Genomic DNA, 20,447 nt, shown 5'->3' with positions numbered 1-20,447 from the left:
ATGAAAAAGACTCCAGGGCTAGAGAGACAATGCAGTGAGTAGTAGGGGTTTTCAGTAGAAGTGTAGTTCGCTTTGCATAGCAAGAAAAGGCTACACAGCTTCTTTACATACAACTTAAATCTTTCAGTTTTGTTTCATGCTCAAGAAACAAATTAAGTTCCAACCATACTGTGCCCATGTGGTAAAGCTAGGCCTGTATGAATGGCATGCAGAGCTATGTTTGTAATGAGTGAGAAATGGAACAATAGCCTGTTACTTAAGGTAAGTTGGCCAAGCTGCCAGACAAAATGACATATTTCATTATTACATTAGACATTTTTACCAACATATCCAAAACCACAAAGGAAAAAATAACTCTTGGTTAACTATTAATTACAGATGGGCTTAAAATAATCTTTATTGTTGAAAATACAGGGCAAAACCTTGCCCTTGGATATGCATGCTAAACTCTTGCTGTCTTCAGAACAATTTTGCTGAATGTATCCATAGGCAGTGTGTATACAATTACTACTTGCTCAAAGAAATAAGCCAGGTAATAATGAAGGACATTCTTAATGATTCCATCCATAACACTGCAACCTCAAATCACATAGATTTTCTGATACAACCTGAAACATTTTACAGTGTGCAATTATCCTGACAAAATACCATTTCAAGTCTCATTCATTAAGAGATTCCTCAGGGTCTTGATATTTCACCTTAAAAAAAATATACTGCCATTATTTCAGAGAGTACAAGACAACATTGCAACGGAAGGAAGGAAGGAAGGAAGGAAGGAAGGAAGGAAGGAAGGAAGGAAGGAAGGAAGGAAGGAAGGAAGGAAGGAAGGAAGGAAGGAAGGAAGGAAGGAATGAAGGAAGGAAGGAATGAAGGAAGGAACGAAGGAATGAAAGAAACAAATTAAAAAAAAAAAAAAAAAAAAAAAGAGGGGAGGGGAAGGAAACTTATCCATTGATCTAATCTAAACCTCCTCTGGTACAACTTGCGGCCATTTCCTCGAGTTCTGTTTGTTGCCTGGGAGAAGAGGCCAAACCCCTCCTCATCCCAACCTCCCTTCAGGAAGCTGTAGAGTGCAATGAGGTCACCCCTGAGCCTCCTCTTCTCCAGACTGAACAATCCCAGCTCCCTCATCCACTCCTCATAAGACTTGTGCTCCAGATCCCTCACGGCTCTATTGCCCTTCTCTGGACACACTTCAAGACCTCAGTGTCTTTCTTGTACTGAAGGGTCCAAAACTGAACACAGTACTTGTGGTGAGGCCTCACCAGGACTGAGAAAAGAGGGATGTTCACTTCCCTGCTCCTGTTGGCAACACTGTTTCTGATACAAGCCAGGATGCCACTGGCCTTCTGGGCCACCTGGGCACACTGCTGGCTCATGTTCAGCCGACCATCCATCAATACCCCCAGGTTCATTTCCTCTACACAGTCTTCCAGCCACTCTGCCCCAAGCCTGTAGTGTTGCCTGGGGATGTTGTAGCCAAAGTGTAGGACCTGGCACTTGGACTTGTTGAACTTCATCCTATTGGCCTCAGCCCAGCTATCCAGTCTGTACGGATCCCTGTGTAGGGCCTTCCTAACCCAGGCAGATTGACACTTCCTCCCACCTTGGTGTCATCTGCAAACTTACTGAGAGTGCACTCAATGCCCTCATCCAGGTCATCAATAAAGATATTTCATTCATGTATGTCTTTTCCCAAATTGAATTTTTACCAGCTAGAAATTTTGCCTCTTTCACTCAGTTAGTTAGCATAAGCCTGTTTGGTTTTCACTGCCATCTTCTGAACTGACTTATTTTAGTCTATTGTCTCATGTTCTTTTGTGCTCAAAAGTTTCTTGCAGCAGTTGCAAGACAGCTGGAATGAAATATTAGCTAACTTCTAATTACTTTTTATGAAAAAATGTCTGAATTACTACAAAATGTTTCTTCACAGTACAGACTAGTTAGTTTCCAGTTGTGTGAGAATTTATATATGTGCTAATTTATTCTTGGTGGTTTGAAGATCTGCAGTAAAAATATCAAACCTATCTGAAGTATTTAAAGAAGGATGCTATGAAACAGAGGAACGTCAAATTATGGTTATTCATCTTTTTTTCTTCTTTAACATAAAAAAGATTTGACTCCTGAAGGATCAGTTAAGTGCTTATTTAACTCCTGTTGAGTTGCTGTCAGGCCTGGCCTTAGCATGTCAAGTGAAGAAGCTAGACACATCATGATATCAGTCTCAAGTGATGATATAAAATAGCACAAGAAAGACAGAAATGTATCCTATAGATAGCAGAATTGAGTGTTTTCCTAATTACCTCTGGAACTCCAGGCCTGCCTAGAAAATATAACACATAGTTATTCGCAGGCAGAATGCAAAAAAGGCCAGAATTTGCAATAAAAGAGGAGTGGAAACCTCCTACCACAGTTTCCTGCCTCTCTTTCTTCATGTACGATCATATTATCCTGTTGCAGATCACTAGGTTATATATCATTTGCTAAAATGCTGATGCAAGGCACAGCATACTAGAAGTCATCTGCTGTACATGCAAGTCATAAAGGACCTCTAAAACTTAGAAGTAAACCTTCTGGACTTCACTTGTGTCTGTTGTGTCTGAATAGCTTTATCAGATACTGGTTTGAGCTGCAAAACCCTCTTGGCTCAGCCTGAGACATATGGGAAAGGTAAGAGCCTTTCCCATAGACTCCCCTCTGTGCCAAGAACATCCATGCCATGACATGAAATGCTCCAGTTGGGTTTTCGTATGTCCTTCTCAGTGCAGCATGCATAAGCGAATCAAGTCTCAAGGAGCAGGTCCATGAGCCAGACAGGAGAAGTGCTTCATCACATCACTGAGCACACTATGCACAACAAGAATCTGCTCTGGCTTGAATTCAGTGCCCTCCAAGGATATGTTTTCACTTACAGGGCAGTGGAATTGGCCACAGAGCAAATGGCACTTTATCTCTTGTTCTATTTTTCACTTCTAGGTAAATAGAATATCCTCAATATTCAATTTTCAGCAAAATTCTACTGCATTTTTCCTTTTCTTCTTTTTGTTGTAATGCTTAGAAAAAATCACTCTCCCCCTGCACTTCCGATGTTCATTTTTGATAAACAACAAAAAATTTCTTTTTATTTGGTTTCCAAGGCAGACCTATCACATACACAGGCCAAATGGATGATATTTTATGCATAGATTTCATATGGAAATTCTTCAATAGGTGCTAGCATTGTATGACACTTCAAACACTGACTTATAACCCAATCCCGATTTCTGGCTGGAGGCAGTTCTCAGGCATCAGGGAGGTAAAAGCATGAGTGTATTAAGGGATTCCAAATTTAAAGTGCATTGTGAATTTTCAAACCACAAAACTATCTGAAGATATTTCATCTTCTCTTGAATTTTGCAATTACTTGATTCCTCCACACTTTTTAGCGGACTAAGAGTTAATGAAAAAGAAAGCCTTCCCTCAGGGTACTGCTAAGGTTATCAACTTCCCACTCCCCATGTCTGCTGAGGTACTCATGAAGCTCTTGTTGAACCATTGCAGTTTATAGCTTGATTCTTCAAAGGCAGAATTGCTTTGCCTTAAAATGTCAGGCTGTAGGCTGCGCCTTAAAACACCCACAGAAAAAGCTCAGATGTCCATCACACCAACTAAGAGCAGAAAATTTGGTAGCCCTTTCAGTGCCACTGAGAAACCCAAAGTTTCTCAGCATCATATTTTGTGGAGAAAAGCTGGAAAACAGAGTTGCAGGGTACCACTAAGTCTTTAAGAATCTAAGTAAACTCAAAAATCATGGATACCAGATCAGGAATTCCAAGTTTCTTTTTTAATCTAGATGATTCTATGATTCTATGGCTCTATGATTCTATGGCACTAAGATTCTATGTGCCTATAATCCCATGCTTCTTTGGTTCAACTGTTCTATGTTTCAGTGATTCTATTAGGTTAGCTGTGCTATTTTAGGTTGTGAATCACAGGAGTGGCTGGCTGATGTTAGAAGTTGCATCTGCAGTTCACACTATTTTCACTGATGCAGGAGAAGATAATGGTTTCTGGTCTGTGGCTGGTATGCCCCTGATGGCACTCTGCACAGGCAGAACCACTTTTTCCTTTGGAAAGAGTAGAAGTGAGCACTTTCTGGGGCTCTGCTCATGGATGTATAAACTAGTTGGCAGTATTTGGTTTCCCGGTAGTCAGGGATAACTCCTACAGGAAAAGTGCAGAGAAGAAAGTGATTCACAGTAAGAGGATGAAATGAATCTGAAGAAATCACAAGCATTGTGCTGACAGTGATGGATTTGGAGTTCTGGGACAGAAACAGGAGGAAGAGGAGGTTTTCCTTGCAAGGTTCCAAGCTGATTAGATGCTTCCAGTTCACACTTGTGATGAAGTACAGGACTGAGCTCAAACACTCCCTGCAGGCAAGAGGAAAGTGCAAGAAGCAGGTGTTTGGGCTGGCAGACAGGCCTTATGCCAGCCCCCGAGCCTCTTGCATGCTGCCTGGGCCAGCAGCTTTCCTGGGTTAGCACTGCAGTTAACTAAGGCAGCCCTAAGGGAGTTCTCTGCTTCCAACAATAGTGAAGGGCTTGGACTCGCTTTCCTACCATCCCATTGGGGTGGTTAAAAGCCACTTGCACAATTTGTTTCTGGTTCAGATAGCCTCTGGCATCAATTTGAGCAGCCTCCAGGGCATGATGAGCTGCCATGCCTCCCTCCTCTCGAGCACTCCAGCATGCCTTAGCTGCTGATACATTTCTTGTACAGAGGCTGTCAGGATAATGAGGCTATAGCTGTGGGAAAACTCAGCTGCCCCTTTGGGGGCAGTTTCCCAGTGAATTCTTTATGTCAAATGTGAGCACAAATGCAGAAATGGAAGTGTGTGGTGCGAATAAATGCACACATCTAAGTACAGGAGAGGGGGCTGAGAAGAACCTAAAAGATTAAGCCCTTAGAATGAAGGTGATTTCTGTGGAGGTAAAACCTAATTGTTTTTGCCCTGTGTTGAGGGGATCAGAATTGCATTGCACAGTTTTCCAGTTGATTAGGGACTACTAGCCATTATACAGAGTATAGCCTATGGGACTGGAGAGGAACAGGTGAATTCCTTCTCTTCAAGTTTAGAAAAATAGTTTTGAAACAAATTGACAGGAATGGCCCTTCACTGCCATCAATCACATCTCTCCAAAAAGGATATGTGCCAGCTGAAGGTTAGCTATCTCAAAGGCTAAAAGAGGTCACAAAGATGTAAGGCTTATATAGATTAGCAGCTGAACCTGGAAATATATAATGAATCTTACCCACAAAATCATGAGATATTTTGGAACAGGATTGAGGTGCTTTTAGGGCAACTCAGTTTTTAATCTTTAGGGATCCTATGAGTATTCTTCCCTGACCATAATGGGTTTTTAAGGCTTGATTCTTTAAGGTAATGTGACTGAAACCTGTGTCCATCAATCCCTTTTCCTGTCTGACCCTCTTGAACAAGTTGGCTGATCGTACCAGAGTCAGCGAAAGGGCAGAAGAGTTACAAAGGTCTGACAAGTTTCGCAAAAATTGGCAGCAGAGTAAAAAAAGAAAGCCTTGAATTACTATTGCCACTGAAGGAATAGCTTCCAGATAAGCACATGAGCTCTCAGCATGGGCTCAGCTAACCACAGATGTTGCAGAGCAGACAATTACAGCCCTGAAGCTAGGGACCATGGGAGAGAGTTGGGATATGCAGAGGAGAAACTGAGTAGGTGCAGGAGGAAAGAGGGTGTATGTAGAATGTAAACAAGTAGAAAAACAGTCATTATTAGTTTGGATGTTAACTAAATTCGTTTCTTTTTAGTGCAAATTGCAATTCCCAAATAGTCACGAGGCTCCAGGAGCCATAGAAAGAAGTGAAGCACCAGATTTCATGACACTGTGATAACTTCCAAGAGACCTGGACATACTGCAGCACTACAGCTCAATCTTACATCCCCAGAGTGTGAGCCAAATACTGAGCGAAAACCATTTTTTATGATCATCCCCTGTCTTTGATTCAAAGATCTCACTAAAGACTGCACAGCTTACTAGTATTAGAGTTCATTGGAAGTCAGAATTGTCAACAAGAGCAAGAGGATCACACACAAAAAACAATCTCTCCAAAATTGTCCTTTTTTTGCAGCTTTGGTAGAAGTGATTTTTTTCTTTTCCAGCAGTGTATTTTCTTCTTGTGAAAGGAACTGCTCCCCCAGCATGGAAGAGTGCAATTGCTTATGTAGACTTCATTGCCATAATACTGAGTGCCCTTCTGATAGACCCTGCAGAGACCATCCAATTCCACAAAAGGCATCTGGTGGTAACCATGTTTCCAGGTGATTACAGTCCCACCATACGAAAAGCAGTCTAAGCCTGACCTGTTGTATGATGCCACTTAATCAACCTGCACTCTCGGACATGGTTTTTGTTCCTTGATGCCTGCTCACTGTTGCAACTTAACTCTGTTCCAACTTTCACCTGTCATCTTGCAATGCATTTAGCTTGGTCTGTTCTCATTTTCTTTTATCCTATGCTAGGATATTTAGGATTTATTCCTATCCTGGCTAGGTACAACTTCATCTTCTGCAAGCCAGACACTAACTTGCTTGCACTTTCTATTACTGCACACTAATAGTAACCTGACTGTCTACCCACATCATACTTGTGTGTTCCTTGTACTAAAGATCATGACTGTGTTTCTCTAAGGGGCAGGTGTGTCCACTCCATAGGAACTGGAGTTCTTCAAGCTATCCCTTGCCCCATCCCTTCTTCCACTGTTTTTATTAAATTGACCATCTTCCAGGCATCATTTCCCCCTCAGCTTCCTCAGCTTTGCCAATAGACCAGGCCACCTTCAGTAACAATTTATGCTAAACTACCTGACTTGGACTTGAAGACAACTACAAACGCTTATACAACTATAAAATGCTCATAAAACCTTATAATGCAGGTTGGTTATAAAGGAAGGAGAAGCCTGTAATGAATAGCTGGTGGGCAGAAAAAATCTCAATTCATTACATACAAGGGGATTGTATGTCTGTGTCACTGCATATATTATATAGATAATCATAGAGACTAAGGTCAGATCTACCAAGTATTTTCAAGGGAATAAAAGCTCCAACTTCGCTCTTGAATCTCATCCTATCTGGCTTCCATACAGATACAGGGAATCTGTGATGAGGACGGAAAATGAATAAAGCTTCATAAGTAGCAAGTCTAAATTGCATTTCTTTAGTTCAAATTTGGAAGCCAAGTTAGAAAAACCATTTGCAAGTAAGCACTGGATAAACAGTGTATTCGGAAAGGAAAGTTTCAGTTGTTTCAAAACTCTGTGAATTGCAGATGTTACAGATTAACACTTCAATACAAGTCACGTGTTGCTTTCTTTATGTCTTACTCCAACACTGTTTGAGAGATTTAGAATTATTTTGGTATCTGAGGAAGACATAGTGCTCTCTCTGTACACAGATAAATCATCTGTGATTCATGTAATCTAATTTTATTTTATTTTTGAGAAATCAGATGGAAAAAAAAAAAAAAAAGATGCTGAGAATCCTTCATTACTTCATGCCATCCTAGGAGTTTAGTGATAGTTATGAAGTCTCTTTGAACAGACAATGGCAATGCTTCAACCTTAGTTTGCTGAAACACTTAAGTACATGCTGAAGTATGTCTGTATTCAGAACAGCTTTTAAGTAATAACTAGACCACAACATTTTTGCTGTGTACTGGCTGTAAAATCCTCTCATTGACTCCAGTCAATGACTAATCTTGCTTTTGGAAGATATTTCAATACATATTCACAAACCTTACTGTTTGTGAATACGGATTTCTCCCTTGTTTGCTTAAAGCTGTGCCCCAGACTTCCTGTGCTTCTAATGAAATATTTCTAAACTGGCTTCACATTGCTTCTATGAATTTCAATTTTTCTGTTTTTCCTTCCAGTCTGTTCCTAGCTAAATTTCTCATTTAAACAAAGATCATTCTGTGCTCAGAAGTTTTGTTGGTGACAGCTCTCCCAAACTCTCTAACAAAGCAGAAGACATGTCAGGCTAATAGACTAGTCTCCATTTTCTTCCAACAAAGAAGATATTCCCTTAATGACGCTGTCTCTTGTCAGACTGTACAAACCTCTGCAGTAAAATGCAATGTTCTGCCTCAGTTCCCCGTGTTTATCCTCCTCTCCCATCTTTAGTTTCCATGCTTACATGTCTCTTCTTCTTGGTGTCACATGCTGTCTCATGCTGGCAAACAGCCTGACCCCTCACCACTTCTCATCTGCTTCTAACCAGGCTTTCTTCCACCACTATTCCAATGTTCAGTAACTACTCAGAGGCCAAGGCCTCTAATTCTCACATCTGTATTTGCGCAGCATTATTGCTTTGTGCAGTGCACAAAATTTTTGCCATGCAAATCTGTAATGTTCTACATTTTCTATATCATCTATCACAGAGCTGGAATTCATATATATAGAATCCAAATGGAATAAATTTATTTTAGTCAGAGTTTGTATAAATTCACAAATTTGGTCTCAAGGACCAGAGTGCAAGGAGTTTTGTTTTGAACAGGTCTTCCAACATTTCACTTTGCAGGTTAGTGCTTCCATCCCTGAAAAATGTCCTTTATTCAGAACACCATATGTATAGAAAAGCATCTGATTTTGTAGTGGAAAAAGGTGGATAAAGCATAGGGAAATACCAGAATTTGGCAGAGTTGAGATGTTTGAGTAGATAGGGACTTCCAAGTGATCTGTGAAATGAAATCTCTTGAGATCCTGCTCTTGCTGTTCTGTTTGTTTTATATGAATACTTATAATCTAATTCCCAGAGCACTGTGATTTCTGTGACTTTCTTCTCACTTCCAGAGAAGGGCTAGAAAAGACCTCACAAGAAAAAGCATAGAAAGAAGTACTACATTCAACTTTTAACAGGGGTTTTCTTTCCCTTTTTATTTCTATTTGCAGAAGCAAACCAAAACAAAAATGTTTAAACAAGGCTGCCCTCTTCATTGTTCCCTGCTCTCCCTCAGGTGAATGCTGTGTGGATGGGAAACACGAGGCTTTGCATTCTAACATTGGATACTTTCTCTCTTCCAGCCTACCGCCACCCATATTCAGGTTTTTAGCAGTCTGAGGTGATAAATCAGGTGGAATGATCCTGTCAGCTGCTTTGGCCTGGAAATCCAGCTCAGGTTGCAAGGAGAGAGAGGGGTCATGGAGGAAGCGTAAGAGATCATGCAGATTTCAGCAGTAGATTTCTTATTCTGTTTGGCAGAAATGTCTGCTGTGCAGTTGATTCAAAGTGTTGTTGCATTCCCTCTCAACCCCTGCCAGCGCATGAAAGCCACATTGGCAGTGCTAGAGAAAGGAGTGAAATGCCTTCTATTCGAAGTATATATGGACCCCTGGCAACTGCAGAGGTAATCATTAATTCTGACTTCCCTTTGTTCTCCTGCCAGCCTGCTAAGTACCTAACTTTGCTCTCTGGGCAGTCAGGGAGTTCTGACCTACTCATACTAAAAGATGTAGTGGAGAACAAAAGAGGTCATGGATGGAGAGCAACACTTGTGTCACAGCAACCTTGTAATATGAAGGATCATCCTGAGGTAATGGGTATTTCTCACCAGATGGAGGCTGAGGCACACACAGCATCACAAAACTCTTAATTACCATCAGCAGGTTTAAACTCCTTCCTTCGTATTTCAGAACGATTCTCAGAATGAAAACAAGAGAATGTAAGCATGAAGTTTGTATCCTACACTCTCCTCTTTGATAAACAGCACATGGACTCTTTGAGGTTCACACCTGAGCTTTATTTAATGTTTTGCTGCTGTAATGCATATATTTTCCTCTCACTTTCAGCATCTGCAAACAGCCAAGTGTGGGAAGTTGCATTACATTATAAATGATGAAAGATAACTTCTGTGAATTTGTGAGGCTGTTGCTCACACAAACAGAAGACAGAATACAGGTATGGAAGGAAGGCCAGCACATATCACCAGGCCTACATTCTCTTTTAAAATCTTGCAGCTAAATTTTTGGGACCAAAATAAGGTGAGGCATCATTTCATTTGCCTTTCAGGCATTAAGATTCCATAAGCACCACTTTTATTTCTTCACACAGACATGCAAAGTTGATTTTTATTGTTTGAAAGCTAGTTAAGATGACAAGAAACCATAATGTGAAACTTCTATAAAATCTTGACACTGAGCAGTGCAATATTCAGCCTTAATTTCAGTCTTTATACTGGTGATGAGGCACATTTCTGCTAAAACAAAATTAACCATGTTCAGATGAAATTGATCTAATACAAGAATTAGAACCACAAGTCTCAGAGTAGCCATAATCTCAGAATAACTCAGTTCTTGTTCCAGTTTATCTAAAAAAAACTGAATGTGAACATTTGTCCCAATCCCAATTAGTTTGCATCATAGACCAGTATAGCTGGCAAGTCCTAAAAAGATCTGAGTGGATATTTCGGGAGGCTGAACAGTCCCTATTTCTGATCAGTTAAATGTCAGCTGAGCATACCTGGCACTTCGCAAGAGTTGGTTCTCTGGAGAAGATGAAGGCTGACTCTGACAGAGAAGTAGAGGAGGAGAATGGAGAGATACACGCAGCTGAAAGTCTAAAATGTTCCTGAGCATCATTAAAAATGAGGGTGCCTGAGGAATGTAAATGTTAGAGACACCTAGGTCAAAACTTCAGGTGTTATTTTTGTAGAGCTAAAAGCAAGATTCTTGGTGCAGCATCTCTAGCTGTATTATCTGGATGTAACATGACATAGAAGATTCTGAAAAGTAGTTACAACATTCTGAAGATATTTTAAAATCCATTTACTTGAATGTTTTAGTTTTGCTATAAGGAAGAGAGGAAAGAAGAATTCCTGCTTAATCTTTGTCTTCTTAAAAAGTAAAATCATTGATTTTGCAAAAGCAAAAGAGGAAAAAGACAATAACTTTGAATAAGAACCGGTCAAGTTTCATATCAAAGGTGCTGAACTCTTTTTCTGTGAAGAGATCTCATGTAACAGAGATCATTTTGTACTTCATCCTGATATTTCCTCCAAATTAGCTGAAACTGGCATTCTGCTTCAAAAGCTGAAAGATATTAAGCCTGACACTGCTTGTTTGTTCTCATTTCAGAATGTCTACAGCTACCCGTTTTCTGACTTCCCTTTTGCTGCTGGGTCTCCCCTTGGATTGCTTAGATGTCCTTTTCCACTGCTTTCAAAATCTCTGTTGCCCCCTCCAGTGACTTCTGCACTGTGACTCATGGGCTTCTTTCATCAGGAGGCAAACTAATGGTCTCCTTCGACACATGCTGGATGTGTTCTGCACAGCTCCAGGGTTTCTATTGCTATTAATGAGATTTTTCTGGAGTTTTGTGAAAGATCATTAAGAAGTGGTTTCTGAAAGCCCAATATTAGTTTTCCAGGGTTTAACCGGGCGTGCCTCCTTCCTGCTCAGTGTTAATAATGGTGGAACGGCTGCCTTGCTGGCAGCGTGGTCAAGGATGATCTCTCTGGTGTCAATACACAAGTTCATCTGCTAGACTGACAGGTTTTGAACTGTTCAAGTGATGAAAAGGGGATTAATGCATGCTGTTTCTATCAAGCTGAGTTGTGGAGCTAGATAAGTGAAAGAGTTGTCAGTAGCCTGAGGGCCTAGATGTATAACCTGGTTGCATCTAGAGTGAACTCCTGCCTTAGCTGCAGCGGACTGAACAGAGACAATTACTTGAGAAAGAGGAAATCGCTGTTCTTGAAAACAAACTGGTTGGTACTAGAGGGTGGTGGGCTTGGGAAATTTGAAACTATCCTTGGGAAACAGTCTTGTGAGCTGCTGTGGGGATAGATATGGAGTAGGAAATATGGGGAAGAGAGTACCTCCTCCTGAAATGGGAACTATGGAGTGTGGCAGAAGAGCCATGGAGTAGAAAAGTGCATGAGAACACAAGGAAAACCATCATTGGTGGGGAATGCTTCATAATTTCTGCAAGAGATTAAGAAAAGTTGACCTTGATGAGAGCACTGTGTCTTTAAGAGAATCTTGGTAGGGAAAAAAAAAAGACACTTGAGTTTAAGAGGAACCTTAAGTTCTGACATACTGAGCTATTAAGCTTCAAAATATACATATACAAGTATACAGTTCAGAGCTTCATCAGAACTGTGACAAAACAGTCTAAATGCTTGGTGCTGAGGGATTTCTGAGTAGCATAATTCAAACAAACCTGAGAGAAGTGAAAAAAGTGAAATTCCTACAAGTGCTAAAACACTGGAGTCATAGATGGAAAATACAAATTTGAATTCTGCTTTGTGTGTAAAGCAATGGACAAAGGCTGGAAAAATATTCATACACTTGCTTTATTTTTGACAGTTGACTCTTGTCAAAACACTAAGCAGATCTAATACTTTAACTGGAGAGGTGGATAATTATGGGACTGTAATACAAATGTGCATATTGCTGTGTTAAAAATAAAATGAAGGAGTAACTGCATTTTTTTACACAGAATACAAAAATCAGGTGAAAAATCTTAAGAGAGATCAGAGATCTATTTTTAGAATTTTGAGAAGTTAATGATGTTTTTGGTAAGATACCAGATGGTAGTTATCTAATAACAGGTATAAACATACAGACCATCTTTCTGGGAAGGATGAAAGGACAGGACAGTTACATTTGTGGATGTTTTCAAGGCACAGAGAAGTTCTGAGTGCAGATCAGAGATGAAGGATCCTACATGCTCCATTATTATGCTTGTTTTTCCTCCTCCTGTAAAGCCAAAGGATCTTGGAAGGCTTGTATCAGCTCAGTGGAATTAAAATAAGGTAAGTAGAAGTGCTGACAGGAAAGTTATTTCACAAATCAGCTGAGGGAGTGGTCAGCTTGTTCTCCAGGATTTACATCACCAATTAACACAAGTTTCCATTAAAATGGTAACATTTCCCATTACTCAAAAACAGACATCATTTTTCTTGGTACCATCTAATTCTTCTCTGCTTGCTGTGCCAGGTATGTTTCTGGATTTCTCAGGGCACTTATGTTTGCCTTTATTTAATGCTTGCCTTAAGGTACAGTTTTGGCAAGCTGACAGCTGGCATGCGTTGGACACCCAGGGCATTTCCCTAGGAAACAGTCTCTCCAGAAAAATCTGTTTCATGCAGATAACATTTAGATCTGAGGAAAAATGGCAGAAAAGTATGGCTGGGAGCCTTTGGCAACTTTGGAGAGAACTCCTGGCTACAGCTACTCAAAAGAGGCTAAATTAAGTAGAACGTAGGGAGGCTTTCTGAAAGCTTTTAGCCTCAGAGGAAAGGTAAAGCAACGAGATGTGAAGGTAGTTTGAAATCCTCACCAAGCCTGCAAGGACAGGAAAGGATCCTTGGGTGAGGCAGTTGCCATAGGGAAGCTCATCTTTTGGCTGGCTATGTGAATCAGCAAATTGGGAGTGTTATCATGTGTAAATGCACAATAGACAAGGGATTCTAATGCAGGGGACAAAGTTTGGACAAGCTGAAATTTTGAAGGTCCCAGCTCATACCCTCCATGGAGATGCAAAGCCTAGTCTGCCTTCAGTAATTCTTTCTGAGGGCATCAAATCAAACTCAGTCTGGTTACATTCAAAACCACATGGATGGATTCTCTAGTGTCTCAAGGTGCAAACTTGACTGACTTTTCCTCTTTAAATGTGACATCCATCACCTTTCTCTCCTCTCTGGATACTAATAGTAACTTTCTCTTCTTCAGGACTACCAACATCAATTTACAAGAACCTTAAATTTTTCAGATGAGTAACCCTCTGTTATTTTAGCTAAAATTGACCAGCAAGTTCAAAAGTTACATGTGGTAAATGCATGGAAAGGATAAACAAGTAGACACACAGAGTGTGATTGTGTAAGTTGGGTTGTATTTTTTACTTTAGAAAGCATTCCAAAATCTGTTGGGTGGGAGATGAAGGGCAGACTATGATTGCTGCCACTGCTGCTCAGGACGAAATCCTGCAGAAAGTAAGTATGGCTATTAAAATAAGAAGCCTACAACAAGACATATTATATCTTTCACCAGTGTAGGAGGCAGCTTAGAGGTGGATTGCATATACCAGGCTGATGATCCCTAAAGATCATACAGAGAAAAAAAACCAAAAAACAAAAAACACAACCACAAAAATACACAATTTTTACTAGTAGAAAATTTAAAAAAATAGGCTAAAAATATCTTTATATGGGGCTCAGAAATCAGTGACACTGAAGAAACAAAAACTTATGTAAATCATATGTACCCGCCAGTTCAAAAACAGCCCCCATTGAAATGCCTCCAAAAAAAGGAAAAAATTGCCTGGAGTAGAGTCAGCATAGTTTTGTGTGGGCTGGAAAAAGCTATGTAACCTTTTTATAATCCATTATACTCACTCATCTACCAGAACCTAAAGACAGAAAACAAGAAAGCCAATGTAATTAAACACCAACGATAAAGATGAGTGCCAGTTGATGAAATGGGAAAAACAAAATCGAGTTTTGAGATGGATCCCAAAACAGTACCACTTTACAGATATGATGTTGCATACCTCCTGAAAGGATGCAGTAGCAGCAAAGCAATTGCACAGAATTGCCCTTGCAGTTGTACAAACCATCTCTATTTGGCCACATAGAAAGTAGGTGGCGTCTTTTGCTGTAGACCAGAGGCAAGTGGGATAAGCAGTCTTAAGATAACCATTCTACCCAAAAAGGGTTATAGAATGCAAGATTGATAGCACTTCCAGGGGTTGTGTTCCTACTGCATTGGGTAACAACTTTCTGACAACACGTAAACTCAAGTGAGCCTCACTATAACCTTCCTTCCAGAGCCCCACTTTTTGGTATTTTTGGGAACGGAACCAGTATTTTCTGTGTTCATCTTGGGAACAGCTTTCCTTTTACTTGTTGACCTTTCATCACCAGCTAAGCTGTGTTTCTCTGTTCTCTGTGTTCTGAAATTGCAAATTCTCTGTGAGAATTTGGTGGGGTTTTCTGGTGATCAATTATTTGTGAGTAAGGAGCTCAGATGAAGATATCAAACGCTATTTAGTTCTTCTAAGATTAGTGTATTCAATCTCAGCCTCTTAAATTAAGGGAAAGGCTGCTTGTATTTTCAGTCAAACTGGCAGTCAATTGACCTGTTAAGGATATATTTTAGGCCTGAGGTATTTAAATGGTAAAACTCACTGAAAGTAAAATTCAGCCTGTGGCAAAATGGAAATAAGACTATCAGGCCTGAAAAATCAGGACCTTTATGCCGGTATAAAACAGGCAGATTCTTTAGACTGCCTCATTTAATTAAATGTACATTTATTCTGTATCTTTACAGTCATTATCTCAGCTAGTAAAGGGAAAAGGAAACAAAAAATGCCTAATAAATCTGATCCATCCCTTCCAGGCTGTTCTCAAAAGTCCTACAACCACTGTCTAGAGCCAGCATTGAACTCTCTGTGATCAGTGTTCCCAAGGCTTTGCAGAACAGGAAGAGAAGATGCTGCTCATTTTGATGGCAGCCAAATTATTTCTAAACTGCCTTGTGGGGTCCTTCTGTCCATTAAAGTATTTTAGCACTTTGTGGGAGCGAGCTTCCTCACAGACTCTGAATGGGGTTTGCTGCCCAGGCAGCACAAGTCTACCACAGCTCTTGATGCATTTTCAGAGCTGGTTGCTTTCCTCTGGGGAATGAGTTGAGTGGAGGTATTGTTTCTTTCCCTCAAAGAGCATGAGAAGGAACACCTTGGGCACTGGGGAAGACAAATATCTGTGTTTGTTAGCAGTGTACAACAGCATAAATCTTTGTTGTACATACACGCTGTAGACTATTTACTTTTGAATTGGAAAATACAGCAAGAGCACAGGGAAGGCAGTGCAGACCACTATGGAGATGTCACTGCAGTACTTTAGACTCTGAGGGACTTGCTGAAACCAAGATCCTGCTAGAATTGTGTATCACAGAATCACACAGAATCACAGAATGGCCAGGTTTGGAAAGGACCTCAAGGATCATGAATCTCCAACCCCCCTGCCACATGTAGGGCCACCAAACTCCCCATTTAATACTAGACCAGGCTGCCCAGGGCCCCATCCAACCTGGCCTTGAACACCTCCAAGGATGGGGCAACCTCTCTGGTTGTGAGCATTGGGGCATACACAACCTCTCTGTTATAAGCGTAGCATACGTGTACTCACTCACATTATGTAAACATAGAAACATGTCAGCTACGTGAATGCTCTTATAAATCCTTTGTGAATGCTGAGAGCATGTCGGGATGGCCAAATCTCTCATGTGAGCCTGAGCTATGCCCAAGGGACAATAGGCCGATTGATGAATTTGTTTATCCTATGGTACCAGTAAGGCTTGTGTTGCTTTGCAGTAGCAGCAAAGAAAGAACTCCCATCCAGAAAGCTATGAATGACCATCCTGTGTTGGCTGCTTAATACCCATATGAATTGTTCCTTTTTTTGCTATGCATTTTGTAATCCATAATGCTGGCCAAAATCTTGCATCTCCAAAGCTGCCTGGCAATCAGGCACTGTTAACCTCTCTGTCTTGTAAAAAAAAGGTGTGGATAAATCACACAAAGTTACTTCAGACTCAGTGACATTACAGCATAAATCATTTACTCTGTAGATTGCTTTAATTACTATTGTTTACTTCCTTTCAAATCACATGTGATATTCCTAGTTCTGCTTGTAAGTTTTGCATCATACTTCCCTCCCATGCAAATGGTAAAACCATGAATCCTGATCTCCTGTGTAGCAAATCATTTAATTTACTATCTATTAACCCTACTCAAAATACAAATCTTGCAAAAATCAATTCTTTGTCAATGGCAAAAGTCTCTTCAAAGATCTCGATTTAAACATTTCAAAAGATGTATTATGAAGATTTTGGAAGCTGTATGGTACATAATTCATGCAAACAACTTTCCTACAGGTTTGGGGAGCACAGCAACATTAATACACATTATGAGAAAAAGCAGACTTAGTATGGAAGCACTGCAGTTGGCAGATATCAGTCTTGTTGTCATTCAATGGAGGCATCCAGTTATTTTCAACAGTAATGTCCTGTGCAGGTTCAGAGGCTGAGTGGTTACCTTAACCATAGGCACCAGCGGGCAGCTGCTAATGTGGAAAGACAGAAGGCACTGCAAAGGCCATCTGCTTGAAGCTAGAACAGAGCCAAATCCTCGCCCAGAAAAGCTGATTATTCTGTGTACATCATGAGGCTGAAACACAAAGTTCAGACTATGACTCCCTTACTGCCTGAAATCACATGTGACCAGGAATAATCTTGTCTCTCGTGACAATTATCATGTTATGTCAGTCCGTGAACCACAGTTGGAACTGGGGAGTCACTGCACCTAAAAGTGAAGGTTGCCACTGCCGGTGTTGGTGCATCATCTTTGGTGAATAGGGGTCATGCAGGTCTGCATCCAGGGAGAATCTGTGTGCTGTATAATCCCCTCTGACTGAGGGGCTGCAGAATCTGAAGGGAAAGGTTTTATTTCATGCAGCATCAGGGAAGCTGAGCAAAAACTTGCAAAGAGGTCAATAGGCTATTTGCAAGAACTCTGACAAGATGCTTTTACACCCTCAGGCTTGCAAAAGATGAAGCCACACAGTCTGAGGCACTGGATTGGCAGAGGTTTCATATCTTCCTATGAAAAGGCGCTGGCTCAGTGGGAACCATGCATTCGTTTGGCTGGTCACTGTACAGACTCAGGCATCTTTGAACTCTTGGTCTGAAATAAGTGTCCTGCAGCTCCCCAGATAGAGGGGCTGCACTGGAAGTGCCAACCCTTTCTTAAATAGGAAAAAAGGCAGCACCGCGGGAGAAAAGATGATTAAAAATAGAGTGTTTGCCCCCTTCGTACAAAGCACGGGTAAAAGTAAAATTCAACCATTTCTGTCTTTCTGTATCTTTAGCTGACAGCTAGGTATTGATTCATGCCATCTGACTCGCTGTTGAAAAAAAAATGCAAAATAAAGATTTCCACATTTATTTTTAGTTCACCTCATTAAATTCCATGGCATAATAGGGTTAAACTTGGCCCTGAGAATTCGTTTGTCCTGAGAAGTCCACTGTAACTAATAACGGATTTATATTCACCTTGCTTGTTTTAAGATGTAAATGGGATTAGCTGGTTTTCATTGTTAAGCTTTTTCAATGAAGAATGATTTTTTATTACCAAAATGAGGATTTTTCTTTTTGAATAAATTTCCCCATTGAAAAAAAAAAAAAAAAAACACCAAAAAAAACAACCCAAACCCAAAAACCAGATCCTTTATGAGATTGCATTTTTCTTTTTGTTGTTTTTTTTTTTTTTTTTTCATAGGGAAAAAGGTGAGATAACTTGCTAGCAATAAAATATCTGTTTCTTTACAAAGTCATTCAATCTTCAGTTTGAAAATTAAATGTATAGATCTTTTGCCATAGAGATTTTCAGTAACAGGGTTTTGTTTTTTCTTCTGTCTTTCTTTCCTTATTCTTTAATTTCTAAAACGTGCCTGTATGCAAACTTAAAAAGTCCCATTAAGTGGGTATTATTCCTTCTAGGTCCTGAGCAGAATACAATTACTGGCGCTTTTGTTTCATTAATTCCCCATACAAATATACCTTCTACTCAATTTAGGATCATGAAAGACACGGGGATTAGGAATGCATTTAGTCTGACTAAATCCTTTGGCAATTTAAAATGAAAAATATTATCACAGGTTGGGTGTTACATCTACAGAATTTTTTGTCCAATTGGTTAATTATTTGCTTCAGAGAATCCCTAAAATTTCTTGAAAGAAATTTGACAGTGACTATAATCTTCAAACCGGAAAGACGAGGCTCAGGAATTTGGAAATTTCTTGTTTGGGATGCTTTGCTGGTAGGACAGGTGGATACATACCATTAGGGGTACAGCTCACGTTGAGAAAAGGAGTTCAAAAGTGATAAAGCACAATCCCTTTGTACGGAAAGGGTATCTGAAGAGGAAAAAATGTCTTCAGAAGAGGTGAAAGGGAAGATGGAGGGAGTGCAGAGAAGGTTGTGAGAAGGTGCACAGCTGAAGGACAATGAAGCAGTGAGCAGATAAACTCCGACTGATTCCTCTTTCCTCTAAAGCAGCAAGGCTGTGAATCCACTGTAGCTACAGGAGAATGTTCACAGGTGTGGGCCTCTATCATCCGAAGGTTTCTTTTCTTGACAACAGCAACCTCCAAAGCTTCAGTCTTTTGTACTGGCTGCTGAGGCTGGAAAGTAATGTCACATTGCTAAGGGAGCATCAAGCACTGCAGGGAAGTGATAACTTTGCGGGAGGAGGTGGGGATGGGCAGACCTGTATCATAAAAAGAAATCTGTGCTGCCAGATGTAAATAGGATGGATGAGTTTTCTGATCAGCGAGAGACGTCTGGCTCTGTGAGGTGCTCTCCACGAGGCCTCAGTCAGCAAAAAAAATGTATCTAAAAATGTGACAGCATTGGAGCCTTTAGGGAGCTGAGGATTGAGAAGTGACCATTCAAGTGTTTTCTGAGATGACAGAAAGTCTTGGCACATTATGTTTTCAGATGTATTTCTATCTTTAAAAAACATGGCTTATTTATTTATTTTTAAAACGATTCTATCTGAAATGAAGCCTTTGTAGCTATTTTTAAGTTACTATGGCTACCTAGACCTGTCCAGCAAAAAGGAGGGTCAAGCCGACTCTAAAGGAAGGTCTTTGGCCAGGCAGTAAAGAACATTGGTGTGAAAGGAAAGGACGGAAGAAAAATCAGGAGGACACATGATAGGTGATAAGAACAGGCTGGTGAGAGGGCCTGGGGGCAGCTCCTCATAGTTATTTACCTATCTGTCACAGCAGATCTTCCAGTCATCTCCGCAGGACTCATGACTTCTAAAATCTGCAAAGGAAAAGTAATTATCCCATCTCAGTGGCTCCAACTTTTTATAGAAGCCAGTTAGTTTGAACCATTTTCTGTTCAAAATTAAATTAGAAGTAGGCCTTTCAAAACAGCTGAAGTACTGAACGGCTCAGTGTGATACTTCCACATGCGTGTGTGCTTTTCTGCATGCAGCTGGCATTATTCCCAGCCTTCCTGAAGCCAATGGCCTACTTCTGGGTGTTTTGTTTCTTTTTTTTTCCTTCAAAATCCTACCTCAAATCTCTGTAATGTTTTGAATTTCCATCGTTGTTGTTATTATGTTTTTAAGGCTGGCCTCTTAATTTACAAAGACAGTCAGGTTTTCAATATTGGAAAAGATGTACATGCTGAGGGGAATGCAATGAGAGGTTGAGCCAACATGAGATTTTTTTTTTCTGAAATTGGGAGATGACAACATAATACAGCAAGCATTCATAGGAGCAAGATCCTTCTTACATGCCCAAGTTTATCAGAATGTAATAGGTGACTAGCAGGAGGCACATGTATAAGGAAGTGGGGA

The sequence above is a fragment of the Centrocercus urophasianus genome, unplaced genomic scaffold (assembly GCF_019232065.1).
Source record: "Centrocercus urophasianus isolate 14NV4802_14NV808 unplaced genomic scaffold, USGS_Curo_1.0 seq_73, whole genome shotgun sequence".
Lineage (NCBI taxonomy): Eukaryota > Metazoa > Chordata > Aves > Galliformes > Phasianidae > Centrocercus > Centrocercus urophasianus.
Note: the sequence above shows the minus strand (reverse complement) of the source record.